This window comes from Equus asinus, chromosome 3 (genome assembly GCF_041296235.1).
Source record: "Equus asinus isolate D_3611 breed Donkey chromosome 3, EquAss-T2T_v2, whole genome shotgun sequence".
NCBI lineage: Eukaryota > Metazoa > Chordata > Mammalia > Perissodactyla > Equidae > Equus > Equus asinus.
The window spans coordinates 22,414,524-22,430,056 of NC_091792.1; the positions used below are offsets into that span (position 1 = coordinate 22,414,524).

General features: G+C 38.3%; 1 pseudogene; it reads left to right on the top strand.

The window, feature by feature from the left end:
* The first annotated feature begins 1,336 nt into the window (after positions 1 to 1,336).
* LOC106823053 (protein RCC2 pseudogene) lies at positions 1,337 to 3,282 on the top strand (annotated as a pseudogene).
* The last annotated feature ends 12,251 nt before the right edge of the window (positions 3,283 to 15,533 follow it).

Genomic DNA, 15,533 nt, shown 5'->3' on the forward strand with positions numbered 1-15,533 from the left:
AAAATCAAAAATTTTTACTCTTCTAAAGACATTATTATGAAAATGAGAAAGGAAAAATATTTACCATGCATGTCTAAATATAACTTATATCCAGAATACATGAAGAGCTCTTGCAACTCACGAAGAAGACAACCAAATGTTTTAAGTGGGCAAAATATTTGAGCAGATACTTCACAAAAGAAGATATTCCAGTGGCCAAAAATCCCATGAAAAGATGCTTAACACTATTGTTAATCAGGGAATGCACCTCATACCGCACTGAGATGCCTCTACCTATCTCGATTGGTTACATTAAAAACACCTGACAATACCAGGTGTTGGCCAGGCTATGGAGCCACACTGCTAGTGGGAATATAAATATTGCAGTCACTTCAGTGAACTCTCAGTTTTTCTTTAAATTAATTATCCACTTACCATATGACCCATCAATTTTATTCCTAGGTATTTACTAAAATAAAAAATAAAAAAGAATATTCACAAAGAAACATAAATGTTTTTAGTAGTTTTTCTCAGAATAGTCCCATATTAGCAATAACCCATATGCCTTTCAACTGGTAAATGGATAAACAAAGAAATACTACTTTGTAGTATAAAGGAATACACTGATACAGAACAACATATATGAATCTCAAAACCTGAATGAAAAGCTACACAAATAATACATATTTTGTGATTCCATTTATATGAAACTATCGAAATAGGAAATTTAATTGATAGCAATAGAAAGTAGGACTGCATTTGCCTGGTGTAGGATGGTGATTGGCCAAGGAGGGCCACCAGAGATGTACTGATGGAAATATATTAAATCTTGAATATATTGGTGTTTAACAGTACTATAATTTGGGTGAATTTATTTTTTGTACAATATACCTCAATAAAGTTGATTTTACTAACTTGATATATTCTATCTTTCAAAAGTTTCCTGGAAGAGCTGAGTGATTGGGAAACATACTGGAAACAAAGCCACTACTTTTTGTAATATGAATACGGTCCATTTTAAAAGTTGCTTTCAAAATAAGAGGTTAACGTGAATTTGAAGATGATTGAGAAAACAATATATTCTTGTTATTTAAAAAAATATTTCGGAGATTGAATTAAGTACTTTGTATTTTATTGCAATGGTTAAATTCGTTTGGTAAATTTGCTTCTCAAATTGCACAAAACCCCTTCTATAAAACAGTTTATCATACAGACATTTTAAATGGATCTGGTGAGTGGGCTGGAGCCCTCATCTGGGCCGGGAGGAAAAAATAAAAAAAAAAGCCCTTCGGTTCGTCTTTTAGTTGCTCCTTTTCCTTTTTCTCTCTGGTTTCTCATCACTCCAATCAGCGCGACCATGCCCAGGAAGAAGGCGGCGGCAGCGGCCTGGGAGGAGCCAAGCTCGGGCAACGGCACGGCCCACGCTGGGCCCAGGAAGCACGAGCAGCCCGAGCGCTGCAGCAGCAGCAGCGGCGGCAGCAGCAGTGGCGACGAGGATGGCCTGGAGCTCGACGGGGCCCCTGGCGGGGGCAAGCGCACAGCGCGGCTGGCGGCCACCAAGGCGGGCGGCGCGGCCGTGGTCATCACCGAGCCCGAGCACACCAAGGAGCGCGTGAAACTTGAAGGGTCTAAGTGCAAAGGGCAGCTTTTGATTTTTGGGGCCACCAACTGGGACTTGATTGGTCGGAAAGAAGTGCCTAAGCAACAAGCTGCTTACCGAAACCTCGGTCAGAACTTGTGGGGGCCCCACAGATACGGGTGCCTATCGAGGGTCCGAGTGCAGACGGTGGTGTCTGGTTTGTGTGCTGCCCACAGCCTCCTCATCACCACAGAAGGGAAGCTGTGGAGCTGGGGTCGAAATGAGAAGGGGCAGCTGGGACATGGTGACACCAAGAGGGTTGAAGCCCCCAGACTCATTGAGAGTCTCAGCCACGAAGTGATTGTGTCTGCGGCCTGTGGGCAGAACCACACCCTGGCCTTGACAGAAACGGGCTGCGTGTTTCCGTTTGGAGAGAACAAGATGGGGCAGCTGGGCCTCGGCAACCAGACGGACACGGTCCCGAGCCCCGCACAGATAATGTGCAACGGCCAGCCAATTACCAAAATGGCCTGTGGGGCTGGATTCAGTATGATAATGGACTGCAAGGGGAACCTCTGTTCCTTTGGGTGCCCTGAATACGGGCAGCTGGGGCACAACTCAGACAGGAAGTTCATTGCCCGGGCACAGCGGATAGAGTACGACTGCGAGTTGGTGCCCCGGCGCGTGGCCATCTTCATCGAGAAGACGAAAGATGGGCAGATCCTGCCTGTCCCAAACGTGGTCGTCCAAGACGTGGCCTGCGGCGCCAACCACATGCTGGTGCTGGACTCCCAGAAGCGCGTCTTCTCCTGGGGCTTCAGTGGCTACGGCCGGCTGGGCCATGCCGAGCAGAAGGACAAGATGGTCCCCTGTCTGGTGAAGCTGTTCGACTTCCCTGGACATGGGGCATCCCAGATCTACGCCGGCTACACCTGCTCCTTTGCAGTCAGCGAAGTGGGTGGTCTGTTTTTCTGGGGGGCCACAAACACATCTCATGAATCTACCATGTACCCGAAGGCCGTGCAGGACCTCTGTGGCTGGAGAATCCGGAGCCTGGCTTGTGGGAAGAGCAGCATCCTCGTGGCTGCGGACAAGAGCACCATCAGCTGGGGCCCGTCGCCGACCTTCGGGGAGCTGGGCTATGGGGACCACAAGCCCGAGTCTTCCACGGCAGCTCAAGAGGTGAAGATGCTGGATGGCGTTTTCACGGAGCAGGTCGCCATGGGCTACTCGCACTCCTTGGTGATAGCGAGAGACGAAAGCGAGACCGAGAAGGAGAAGATCAAGAAACCGCCAGAGTATAACCCGCAGACCTTCTGATTCTCCGCATCTCCTCCAACTCACCCTCGCGGCAGCTGTCATTCCGTGTGCACTGGGACGGGAGGTCGAAGGAGGAAGCGGGAAGAGTGGAAGCTGATCGAAGGTGCATTTGCGTTAGCCTCCCTGAGGTTCTGTTTCATCAGTGATCCAACATCAACTACCTTTTCTGTATGCTTTCCAAAGTGTTTTTTTTTCTGTTAATGTTTAATTAAAATATTTGCTCATAGTTGACTTACCATTCCTACAAAAGAGGCAGAAACTTTGAGCAATGTAGGTTTTTTAAGGTGTTTTTTCCCCCTTTTTCTCAAAACCCCCCTTTCCAGTTATACTTATTAGCATTGTGATCCGAGTGGGTGCTGCCTGGAGAGGAGTCACCATTTACTCAGAAAAAACGTCCTTTCTGGGACCGGCAGCATCCAGGCAGATGGTCCCTGGTGGTCGGTCTCCATCCAGAATCGTGCGTGTGCTGTGGGAGCGTCTGGGTCACTTCCCACCCACTTTTCTTGTCGCCCGACTGAGGCTGGTGTGTGTGCTGATTCTCCCCTGGCTCCTCGGAGGCCCCCACAGCCTTCTGGCAGCAGCATTAATGGAATCTATGGTTCCCCCCTGGTGGGGGCTCTGGGGTCTGTGTTTAGCTGAGAACTTTCCAAATCTGGTGAGAGAGATGGATCTTCAGGTGACAGAAGCCAACAGATCTCCAAACTTTATCAATGCAAGAAGACCAACCCCACGGCATATAGTAGTGAAGCTAGCAAATGTGAACGACAAGGAGAAAATACTAAGGACAGCCAGGCAAAAGAAACTAACCTACAAAGGAACCCCCATCAGGCTATCAGCAGATTTCTCAGCAGAAACTTTACAGGTTAGAAGAGAGTGGAATGATATATTCAAAAATCTGAAGGACTAAAATCTACAGCCGAGAATTCTCTACCCAGTGAAAATATCCTTCAAATACGATGGAGAAATAAAAACTTTCCCAGATAAACAAAAATTAAGGGAGTTCATTGCCACAAAACCTCCTCTTCAGGAAATCCTCAGGAAAACCCTCATTCCTGAAAAATCCAAAAAAGGAAAGAGGCTACAAAACCAAGAGCAGAGGAGATAAGTAGAAGGACAACAACAGAGAGTAGCAGCGCTTCATCAGAACAGATTAAACCATGGGATGAGAAACAAAGGAAATTGAAGAAAACCAGAAAACAAGGCATAAAATGGTAGTGGAAGTCCCCCACATCTCAATAATCACTCTAAATGTAAATGGATTGAACTCCCCAATCAAAAGACACAGAGTGGCAGGATGGATCAAAGAACAAGACCCAACAATATGCTGCCTCCAGGAAACACACCTCAGCCCCAAAGACAAACACAGACTCAGAGTGAAGGGAAGGAGAACAATACTCCAAGCTAATAATGAACAAAAGAAAACAGGTGTCGCTATACTAATATCAGACAAGGTAGATTTCAAAGCAAAACAGATAAAGAAAGACAAAGAGGGACAGTATATAATGATAAAAGGGACTCTCCACCAAGAAGACACAACACTTATAAATATATACGCACCCAACACAGGAGCACCAAAATTTGTAAAGCAACTCTTAATAGAACTAAAAGAAGACATCAACAACAATACAATAATAGTAGGGGACCTCAACACACCATTAACACCAATGGACAGAACATCCAGACAGAAAATCAACAAGGAAATAATAGAATTAAATGAAAAATTAGACCAGATGGACTTAATAGATATATATAGAACACGTCATCCAAAAACAGCAGGTTACACATTCTTCTCAAGTGCACATGGAAGATTCTCAAGGATAGACCATATTTTGGGAAACAAAGCAAACATCAATAAATACAAGAAAGTTGAAATAATATCAAGCATCTTTTCTGATCATAATGCTATGAAACTAGAAATCAACTACAAGAAAAAAGCAGAGAAAGGTGCAAAAATGTGGAGACTAAACAACACGCTTCTGAACAAACAATGGATCATTGAAGAAATTAAAGAAGAAATCAAATATTATCTGGAGACAAATGAAAATGAGAACACGACATACCAAATCATTTGGGATGCAGCAAAAGCAGTCCTAAGAGGGAAATTCATCGCAATACAGGCTCACCTCACTAAACAAGAAAAAGCTCACATAAGCAACCTCAAACGACACCTAACAGAACTAGAAAAGGAAGAACAAACAAAGCCCAGAGTCAGTAGAAGGAGGGAAATAATAAAAATAAGAGCAGAAATAAACGATATTGAAACAAAAAAGACAATAGAAAGGATCAATGAAACAAAGAGTTGGTTCTTCGAAAAAATTAACAAAATCAACAAACCTTTAGCCAGACTCACCAAAAAAAGAGGAGAGAAATTGCAAATAAATGAAATTAGGAATGAGAGAGGAGAAATCACAACAGATACCAATGAAATACAAGAGATCATAAGAGAATACTATGAAAAACTATATGGCAACAAATTGAACAACCTGGAAGAAATGGACAAATTCCTAGACTCCTACAATCTCCCCAAACTGAATCAGGAAGAAATAGAGAATCTGAATAGGCCAATCACAAGTAAGGAAATAGAAATGGTAATCAAAAACCTCCCCAAAAATAAGAGTCCACGACCAGACGGCTTCTCTGGAGAATTCTACCAAACATTCAAAGAAGACTTAATACCTATTCTTCTCAAACTGTTCCAGAAAATTGAGAAAGATGGAGTACTCCCTAACACATTCTATGAAGCCAACATCACTCTGAGCCCCAAACCTGAGAAGGACAACACAAAGAAGGAGAACTACAGGCCGATATCACTGATGAACATAGATGCAAAAATCCTCAACAAAATTTTGGCAAACCAAATACAGCAATACATCAAAAAGATTATACACCATGATCAAGTGGGATTTATACCAGGGACACAGGGATGGTTCAACATCCACAAGTCAATCAACGTGGTACACTACATCAACAAAATGAAAAACAAAAACCACATGATCATCTCAATAGATGCAGAGAAAGCATTCGACAAGATCCAACACCCATTTATGATAAAAACCCTCAATAAAATGGGTATAGAAGGAAAGTACCTCAACATAATAAAGGCCATATATGACAGACCCACAGCCAACATCATACTCAATGGACAAAAACTGAAAGCCATCCCTCTGAGGACAGGAACAAGACAAGGGTGCCCACTTTCACCACTCCTATTCAACATAGTACTGGAGGTGTTGGCCAGAGCAATTCGGCAGGAAAAAGAAATAAAAGGAATCCAAATAGGTAACGAAGAAGTAAAACTCTCGCTGTTTGCAGACGACATGATCTTATATATAGAAAACCCCAAAGAATCCATAGAAATACTATTAGAAATAATCAACAACTACAGCAAAGTAGCAGGGTATAAAAGTAACGTATATAAATCAGTAGCATTTCTATACACTAACAATGAACTAACAGAAAAAGAACTCAAGAACTCAATCCCATTCACAATCGCAACGAAAAGAATAAAATACCTCGGGATAAGCTTAACCAAGGAAGTGAAGGATCTATACAATGAAAACTACAAGACTTTCTTGAAAGAAATTGACGATGACATAAAGAGATGGAAAGACATTCCATGCACATGGATTGGAAGAATTAACATAGTTAAAATGTCCATACTACCTAAAGCAATCTACAGATTCAATGCTATCCCAATCAGAATCCCAAGAACATTCTTCACAGAAATTGAACAAAGAATCCTAAAATTCATATGGGACAACAAAAGACCGCGAATTGCTAAAGCAATCCTGAGCAAGAAAAACAAAGCCGGCGGAATCACAATCCCTGATTTCAAAACATACTACAAAGCTACAGTGATCAAAACAGCATGGTACTGGTACAAAAACAGGTCCACAGATCAATGGAACAGAATTGAAAGCCCAGAAATAAAACCACACATCTATGGACAGCTAATCTTCGACAAAGGAGCAGAGGGCCTACAATGGAGAAAAGAAAGTCTCTTCAACAAATGGTGCTGGGAAAACTGGACAGCCACAGGCAAAAGATTGAAAATTGACCATTCTTTTTCACCACACACCAAAATAAATTCAAAATGGATCAAAGACCTAAAGATTAGGCCTGAAACAATAAGTCTTCTGGAAGAGAATATAGGCAGTACACTCTTTGACATCAGTTTCAAAAGAATCTTTTCAGACACTATAACTCTTCAGTTGAGGGAAACAATAGAAAGAATAAACAAATGGGACTTCATCAGACTAAAGAGCTTCTTCAAGGCAAGGGAAAACAGGATTGAAACAAAAAAACAACTCACTAATTGGGAAAAAATATTTACAAGCCACTTATCCGACAAAGGGTTAATCTCCATAATATACAAAGAACTCACACTGCTTAACAACAAAAAAACAAACAACCCGATCATAAAATGGGCTGAGGACATGAACAGACATTTCTCAAAAGAAGAGATGAATATGGCCAATAGACACATGAAAAGATGTTCATCATCGCTAATCATCAGGGAAATGCAAATCAAAACTACACTAAGATATCACCTTACACCCGTTAGATTGGCAAAAACATCCAAAACCAAGAACGACAAATGTTGGAGAGGTTTGGAGAAAAGAGAACCCTCATACACTGTTGGTGGGAATGAAAACTGGTACAGCCACTATGGAAAACAGTATGGAGATTTCTCAAAAAGTTAAAAATAGAAATACCCTATGACCCAGCCATCCCATTACTGGGTATCTATCCTAAGAACCTGGAATCAGAAATCTCAAGAATCCATTGCACCCCTATGTTCATTGCAGCATTATTTACAATAGCCAAGATGTGGAACCAATCTACATGCCCAGAAACTGATGATTGGATAAAGAAGATGTGGTATATATACACAATGGAATACTACTCAGCCATAAAAAAAGACAAAATTGGCCCATTCACATCAACATGGATGGACCTCGAGGGTATTATGTTAAGCGAAATAAGCCAGTCAGAGAAAGACGAACTCTATATGACTCCACTCATAGGTGGAAGTTAGTATATTGATAAGGAGATCTGATCGGTGGTTACCAGGGAAAAGGGGGGGGGTGGGGGGAGGGCACAAAGGGGGAAGTGGTGTACCCACAACATGACTAACAAAAATGTACAACTGAAATCTCACAAGGTTGTAATATATCATAACATTAATAAAAAAAAAAGTTTATCATACAAATATTGACATTCTCTTTTGCCTAAAAAGTGTGCTTTTGAGTTATATTGCATGTGATTATGTAGTATACATGAGGTCGTAAGTGAAAATATATGATTATTCTTTTCACTCTCAGTGCAACAGTTCAGTGAAATAGTCATTTGCTCCAAATTTGTTCAGTGATTCAATTATATATGCACGAATTCAGGCATGAAATAAAAATGTACAGAACTCCGGCTATGTGCCAAAAACCATACTAGGTATGGGAAACTTCCAAGAGAGATTCCCCTATTCCTCGAGTTTGTAGTCAAGGTCAGATAATACATGAGAAACCAAGTAATTTTAATATGGCACGATAAGTGCTATGACAGTAGTGGCATGGGGCCACACTCAGAGGAGGTCTTAAACCAAGTTTGGAGATGTCAAGCTGAGCATGAAAGTTTATGTGCAAATTAATCAGATTAAGAGTAGGCAACAGAGTCTCCTGGGGAGAGAGGATCACATTTTCAGGGAATAGGACGAACGTAAAATGGCTAGATGGTGACATATAAACAAGAAGAGGAGGTTGGAGAGAAGCCTGAAGAATGGATGGATGAGCAACATTCTCAAAAGAATTAAAACAAATTAAAAAATTAAGAATTAAAAAAAATAACTTGAAAGATATCATAAATTCAAAAGGGAGGATTAACAAAGAAATTTAAGCTGGGAAGTGAAGGGGCTGGATTTGAATTTTACATTTTCTTATTTGTTACATGTTTTCCTCCTTCAAAACCAGTGGTCATTTTAGTTTTCTCTTTCTCGTGTAACTTGGTTAAGTTTTGAAAGATAAGTCCACAAAATTGCTCCACACTGAGGACATAGACCATTAATATTTTCAGAAGTTTCAGTGGTTTCGTGTTTCTACTGACACATGAGGGCTCCTTGGATAGCCATAGCCATGTGTCAGACCCTACAGGCTCTCCCCAGTGTGATGTCTATGAGCTACTTCTATACTCACCAGGGCATTCCGTGATGCCAAGATTGTGACTGCGATTTTACTTTGTGGCTGCATAAGATGCTATTCCTGGGTTTCTCATCAAGGCAGCCCCTTTTGAGGGGATGAGATCTTATTCTCCTTTCAGAAGATGTTTTTATTTTAAAGGTCATGTTGAAGAAGAAAGAGGAACAACAATCAAATCCTAATCTAACCTGCTATTTTGTAAATTTCCCCCTTGAAATTTCTCAAGAAAGGAGAAAATTTGAAGATATAAGTACATTTTTACACTGGGTCTCTGAGATAGAGAAAAATGTAACGTGGAATCATATCTTTCAAATCAAAAAAAGAAGAAAAATTCATATAACGTGCGGTTATACTCTGCAGTAGTTATTTGCATTGATTTCAAAATGTTGATCCAACTTGAACCTGACATAGTCTTTATTTTTACCTATCTTTTCCTTGTTAGGATTACAGGAAATTTTGATGGCTAAAATTCACTTAATAATACATTTAGAGATGCAAATGCATATTTTATAGGCACACAGAGGCACTTTTTTCTCATACAATTCACCTGGTTGCGTGACAGAATCTACAATCCAATCTCAAATTCCATTTGAGAATGTATTTCTTGAGGTCAATTGAAATTTTTATCTTGAAATTGTTTTTGTAAAACTTTCCAGAGATTATCTGTTAAAAACTACCTTGTAATAAACTGGGAAAAAGAAAAATTTGAATTAAAATATCACCATAATTCAGAAATGAAGCCCTAGGACATGGCACATGTTTCAATTGAGGTATACTAAGATTATGGAAATGCAATTCATATATTAAGTAAGCTTAAAGAACTATGTTCTTAGGTGTTTGCTAGAACATATCAAGTTTAGCTCTTTGAAACATAATAATTCCTATTTTATACTGCCAAGCTGTAACATTTTTGTCATTAGGTGACGTAAGAGTACAATAGTACTCAAATCTTATACCAAGACTTATTTTTATGTGGTTATAAGTGTTAGATGTTGAGATATTTAATTCAGTAACATCTTTATATTTTATTGTAAATATTACCAACTATCATAAATAAGCTAAGTCATCCATTTTGGTTTCTACTAACTACCATGAGCTCAAAGATATTTAAAGTCAAACTACTCCCAGTCATTTTAATAGGTAGCTTCACATTTCCTGTTCTATTTTCTTCACTTATCTTTATATAATTCCAGCAACCATTGTCCATACTGACACTATATGAAGGACGCACACTAAATATTTATATAGTCAAAAGACAGTTTAAAAAAACTTTAATGGGATTCTCAATGACTTTTCTTGACTAGTGAAAGATACCTTAGCCTCTATTTTAAAGGGAGAATAAGGATATTTACAAAACATATTCACTCATATATTGAAAGATTAGTATTTGAACGCACAAAACTGTGACATGGCTTTGAAAGACAGTTCTTATTTTCGCTATTGGACTCCACACTGGGATGAGCAGCACAGCAACATTTTCTGTTACTTTTACGTCCATCTGCAAACCTTTTCTCCCTTTGTTAGCCGTGTCATCATCCTTGGCAATTGTATAGTCTGTGCACTGGACTGGGCAGCTTGATGTGAGTTTTCATCTGGTTTAGTTGATCCAGAATTTACTTTTATTCTCCTTCTAAACCCAATTTAAAATATTCTCAAGAATTGTACACAGACTACCAACCTTTTGGATAGTGCAATCAGCTGAGTCTTTTGTAAGACTTTGCTTCATTCCAGCACGTTATTGCCTTCTCCACCTGACTGGTCGCATATTGCCACGACTGCTGTGGGATTCTCTGGGAATTGGATTGCGGGACTTCTCTGTATGGTGTTCTACTGCTGGTCTATTCGTATATAAATTTTGTTGCACCTTGCAGCTTTGAACCTATGATAATTCTTACAATAAAGAACAATGCAAACTTAGTATAACCAGACCAGTTTATGTTCATGGGAACCCATTTTATTTTACTCATACCACTAGTAAAATTATGCAATACCATGACACCATGTAAATCATATACTTTATACATCTACATCTGCTAGTTTCCTAATTGCAACTATAACTACAAAATTCTGGGCTATCCATATCATTCACCATGCAGTGACTTCAATTCAGTCTGTGATCACAAAAAAAAACAACATTCTTAAGAAAATCCTTGATCAGAAATAATGGATTTGTGATACAAACAACTAGGATTTTTAAAAAGTAGAAAAATTATCCTACTGCACTGTGCCTTGAAATCTGATGTTTCTTGTGGTTATGGCCTAATTGTCTTCCTTTCTTTCCCAAACTCTTTAAGGAAGTGTACTCCTGCCTGTTTTACTTCTTATCCTTTGAACCGCCTATTTGGTTGGCTCTTTCTCCCCTGTCTTCTTTCTTGTTTTATTTTAAATTACTTTCAAGTTTTGAACCTTCTTTCCTTCTATGAACCATATATATTTACATTCCCTTCCTTGCTGGCCTTTATGTGGGATTTGGGTAAGAGGCAGGTTGTATTGGTTAACAACATGGATGCTGAAGCCTGACTAAATGGGTTTAAATCAGGTTCTATGCCCACAAACTGTGAAATCTTGGGTAATCTAAAGAATCATCTGTACCTCAGTTTCCTCATGCGAAATGGGGGTTATCGTAGTATCCACCTTATATGGCTTTTGTGTAAGGATTATATATAACGCAATTCAACCTGTAAATACATTACAATAGCAATTGGCATATATAAAGTGTTCCAAAAATTTAATATTATAACACATAAATTATTCTATGACTTCTACAGCAGAGAAGTGCTATAATTATCTATGCAGTCATTATTTTATATGTGGTGGTTTATTTATTCATTTATGCAGTGGTTCTCAAGAGAGCGATGTTTTGCTTCTGGGGGGACATGTGGCACTATCTGCATTTATTAGTTGTCATAACTTGATGGTGGGCCTCTATCCGAGGCCAAAGATGCTGCTAAACATCCTACTCTACAGGATAGTCCTCCAACAGAAAACAGTTATCCAGGCTAAAATGTTAGCAGCACGAAGATGGAGACACCCTGGTCTAACGCAATATGTAAAATTAAATTGATATAATCAGGAGAAGAATCTTACAAAAAGAGAGGCTCATAAAAATTACTAAAATTATTTAAGGTTCTTATATAGTTTAAAAATAATCAAGATGACATAAGAGAGTGGCTCTTTATCAAGGAAAGTGGGTGAAGGAGTAATTTTGGATTATATATCTCCAGAGGGCATTGGAACTCATAAAACTTAGAAAAAGACATATTGTGGTCTAATAAATGATGAAATGGGGCTTCCTCCTGATGTAATGAGTATCTCATCACTGGAAAACATTCCAGCTTTCAAGTCATTCCAGAAAACGATCATTGGCTTGCTTCTTTGAATAAACTTGAGAGAACAGTTTTAGGAAAATGAAATATAATTTCTCATGTATGATTACATTAAGTTGAATAGCTATTTGATAGTTTAAAATAGGTATCAGGTCAAAATTATATTTTCTGGGAATTTGACAGTCAAGGTAAGAATATTAATAAGCCAGCATCTTGAAAGACAGCAGCTTAAGAAATTACTTTTCAGTCATTGTAAAAGAATGAAGGGGACTTAAGCATGATTTCATGTGAAGGGGAAATTAGTACCCAGTTGATGCATTTGGATGTAAGACAGTATATATAATTGCTGAAACAAAATCAGAGAGAATATAATGGAGTAAAGCGTGGACAGAAATGATGAATGCCTTAGCTCATGAGAAAAGTAATAAAGCCTCTTCTTCTGAGGCGAAGAGGACTGGTGGAAGAAGATGGAGCTACAATTTCAAGGAGGAAGAGAGTCAGTCAAGTTGCAATAAGGCTGAAATGTTTTATGAAACTGTGAATCCTGTATTGAAAGAGCAGCATAATAAATGACAAAGGTAAATACTAGGGGCAAGAGAAAGTGTTGTAGAAGAGAAGGGATACTCCCACCTGCACAGCCACAGGCTGGATGGTTGTGGAATGGGGGCTGCTTTTATTCTAAGGTTTATGGTGAGATCTACTGAGACCCCAATGTTGGGAAGTGAAATAGCAGTTCTTGCCCAGAAATTATAGGCACAAAAGTCTACGTTGTTTGGCATCCCTGGTTTGGGAGCTACATACAAAAACTTCTGAAACTGGAGACACAATGAAAACTGAGGAATGAGATCTAAAAAGAACACGTCTGGCAAAGAATTCTTACTCTGCCTTTGCTTTGACTTCCTTTATGACTCTAATTCTGAATTTGTTTCAAAGTTGAAAGAAAATTGTTAAGACAAACATCAACAAGATATATTGTTTTATTTTATTATGTTTAACTTGAGATATTCTAATACTTAGAATGATACAATTTAAAAGGAGATCAAAAACATGATTTTCAAATTCTGATCCCAGTGTAGATGAACATAGGGATAGCATAGTCAGCTGTCCAGATCCTAGCTTTAAGACTAAGGTACTCTCTAGCCCTAGCTGCTAACTGCTCATGGCTGATTCCCTTCTCATGCATTGCATTTGGCCACAGTTGTCTCACTCAGCCTTTCCATGGCTGGCATGCATCCAATGACTGGTCAATAGGGTGATATGAAGGTTACTCCTTTGAATCAATTCTAGACAATTCTGAAGCGCAGTCCCAGTTCCAGAGCTCTGCATTGCATAGACTGTGGTGTTTTTGTTTGTTTTTTGCTTCATTGTTGTTCAACTTCTCATTACGTCCAATCTGGATTTTATACTCCTTCACAAGTCTTGTTTGCAGGCACAATCACCAGTAAACTTTCTGCAAGCAAGTCTCTGTCTCAGAGCCCGTTTCTATGAGAACTGAGTCAAAGATGGTGAATTTTTCTTAAACCTGGGAAGAACAAATAAAAGAATGTTTGTAAAAGATGATGAAAAAAGACTGTACCCTGAATATTTGCATTAGATAAGATTCAGTGCATACACCTTCTTTGGTTGCTGTTTAATATTTTTATTATTGATTTTTTTTCTGAGGAGTAACATTTTATACACTAAATCATAACAGACTAGTAACATTTTGCATTTTTCACCAGGAGACCATAGAAAGATATTACCATTCCCCCAGGGGTACCATATTCAAATACTAAGAAAATTATTTAAGAGGAAATGAATGCAGATATTTTACTTTGGGGGTGGCAAACCTGGACCTATAAATGTCAACAGGAAAGTCACAGGATGAAACATTGATTGTTTAATTTGATTCTAAACTAATCTGGATAGTTATTATGTTTCCAATGATATAGAAACTACTTAGAGATTTGTAACATTTGAAAGTTGCTATATAAACTAATAATCCAGTGTAATTAGAAAATCTCATAATATTGGGGGTTCAGGGAAAGTCTGACAATAGAATTATGGCACGTTTTTCATTTTCATTTGTTCCTTTATGATATTTCTAATTTCTCACACCTCTAATTTCCTGAATACCTTTGATATCCTGTTGGTATGCAACCCAGACTTACTTTGAATGGTAAAGGCAGCAAGGCCATATTAAAATATCTTGGAGAAGAAAATGACATAAGCATGACAGTGACATGATTCAGACAATCCTTTAGAATTTCGAGGAATCCCAGTTACTCATGTTATAGCACAATCACCTCCTTTCTTCATTAAAGAAAATGTCTATAATTGAAACTCCATTGCACTTTGCTTGTATGATTTTCATTACATTATGCAACATAGTTTTAGTATTTGTACGGATCCGTCTCTCTTCAAATATATATTATACTCAGTGGAGTCAACTATATTTTTAAATGCATACAATATGCCATAAATTTTAGCCAGTAAGAACATATACTGAATTATTGAATTTTTAATTAGTAGTTACTTGAAGAAATTATCTTATTAAATCTAAAATTTGGAAAAAGTTTATAATACTAATTCTCACCTATCATGGCATATGAAATTTGAAAATGCATTGATTTATAAGAATCAATCTCATGATTTATGGCAAGTATAAAGACATAAGTATTTGTGTGTTTCCTTAAAAAATCATTTGATGTGCTTGTCTATGATCAGATGAGGGTTATTAAACTTCTCTGCTATTTCAGTCTATTTATGACTTTCCATTTGCGCAGTGAAAAAATTCCCTCTAACTCATATGTAATTCAAATTAATTTATATCAAATCATATCATTCAATTTACTTATAATTTCAAAGTTGTGACTTTAAGGTAAAACACTCATTCTCCAACCTTGAAAATCACAATTTAATATTATAGTATTTCCTATTATGGTACTTTGATTGTTATAAGATTTGAGTCTATTTGAATACAATTCTCTCAAATCCACTAGAAGAAAAACTACTCAAATCAACAATCAATTGAAATGACCTTTGCACATTCATTAATATTCATTAGATGCACATACATATTAATATAAAGAGCAATTTCCATTTCATCTTTTATTTTCAGGACCTCTATGATTTGAATATTTTATAATATGTAAAATGCTA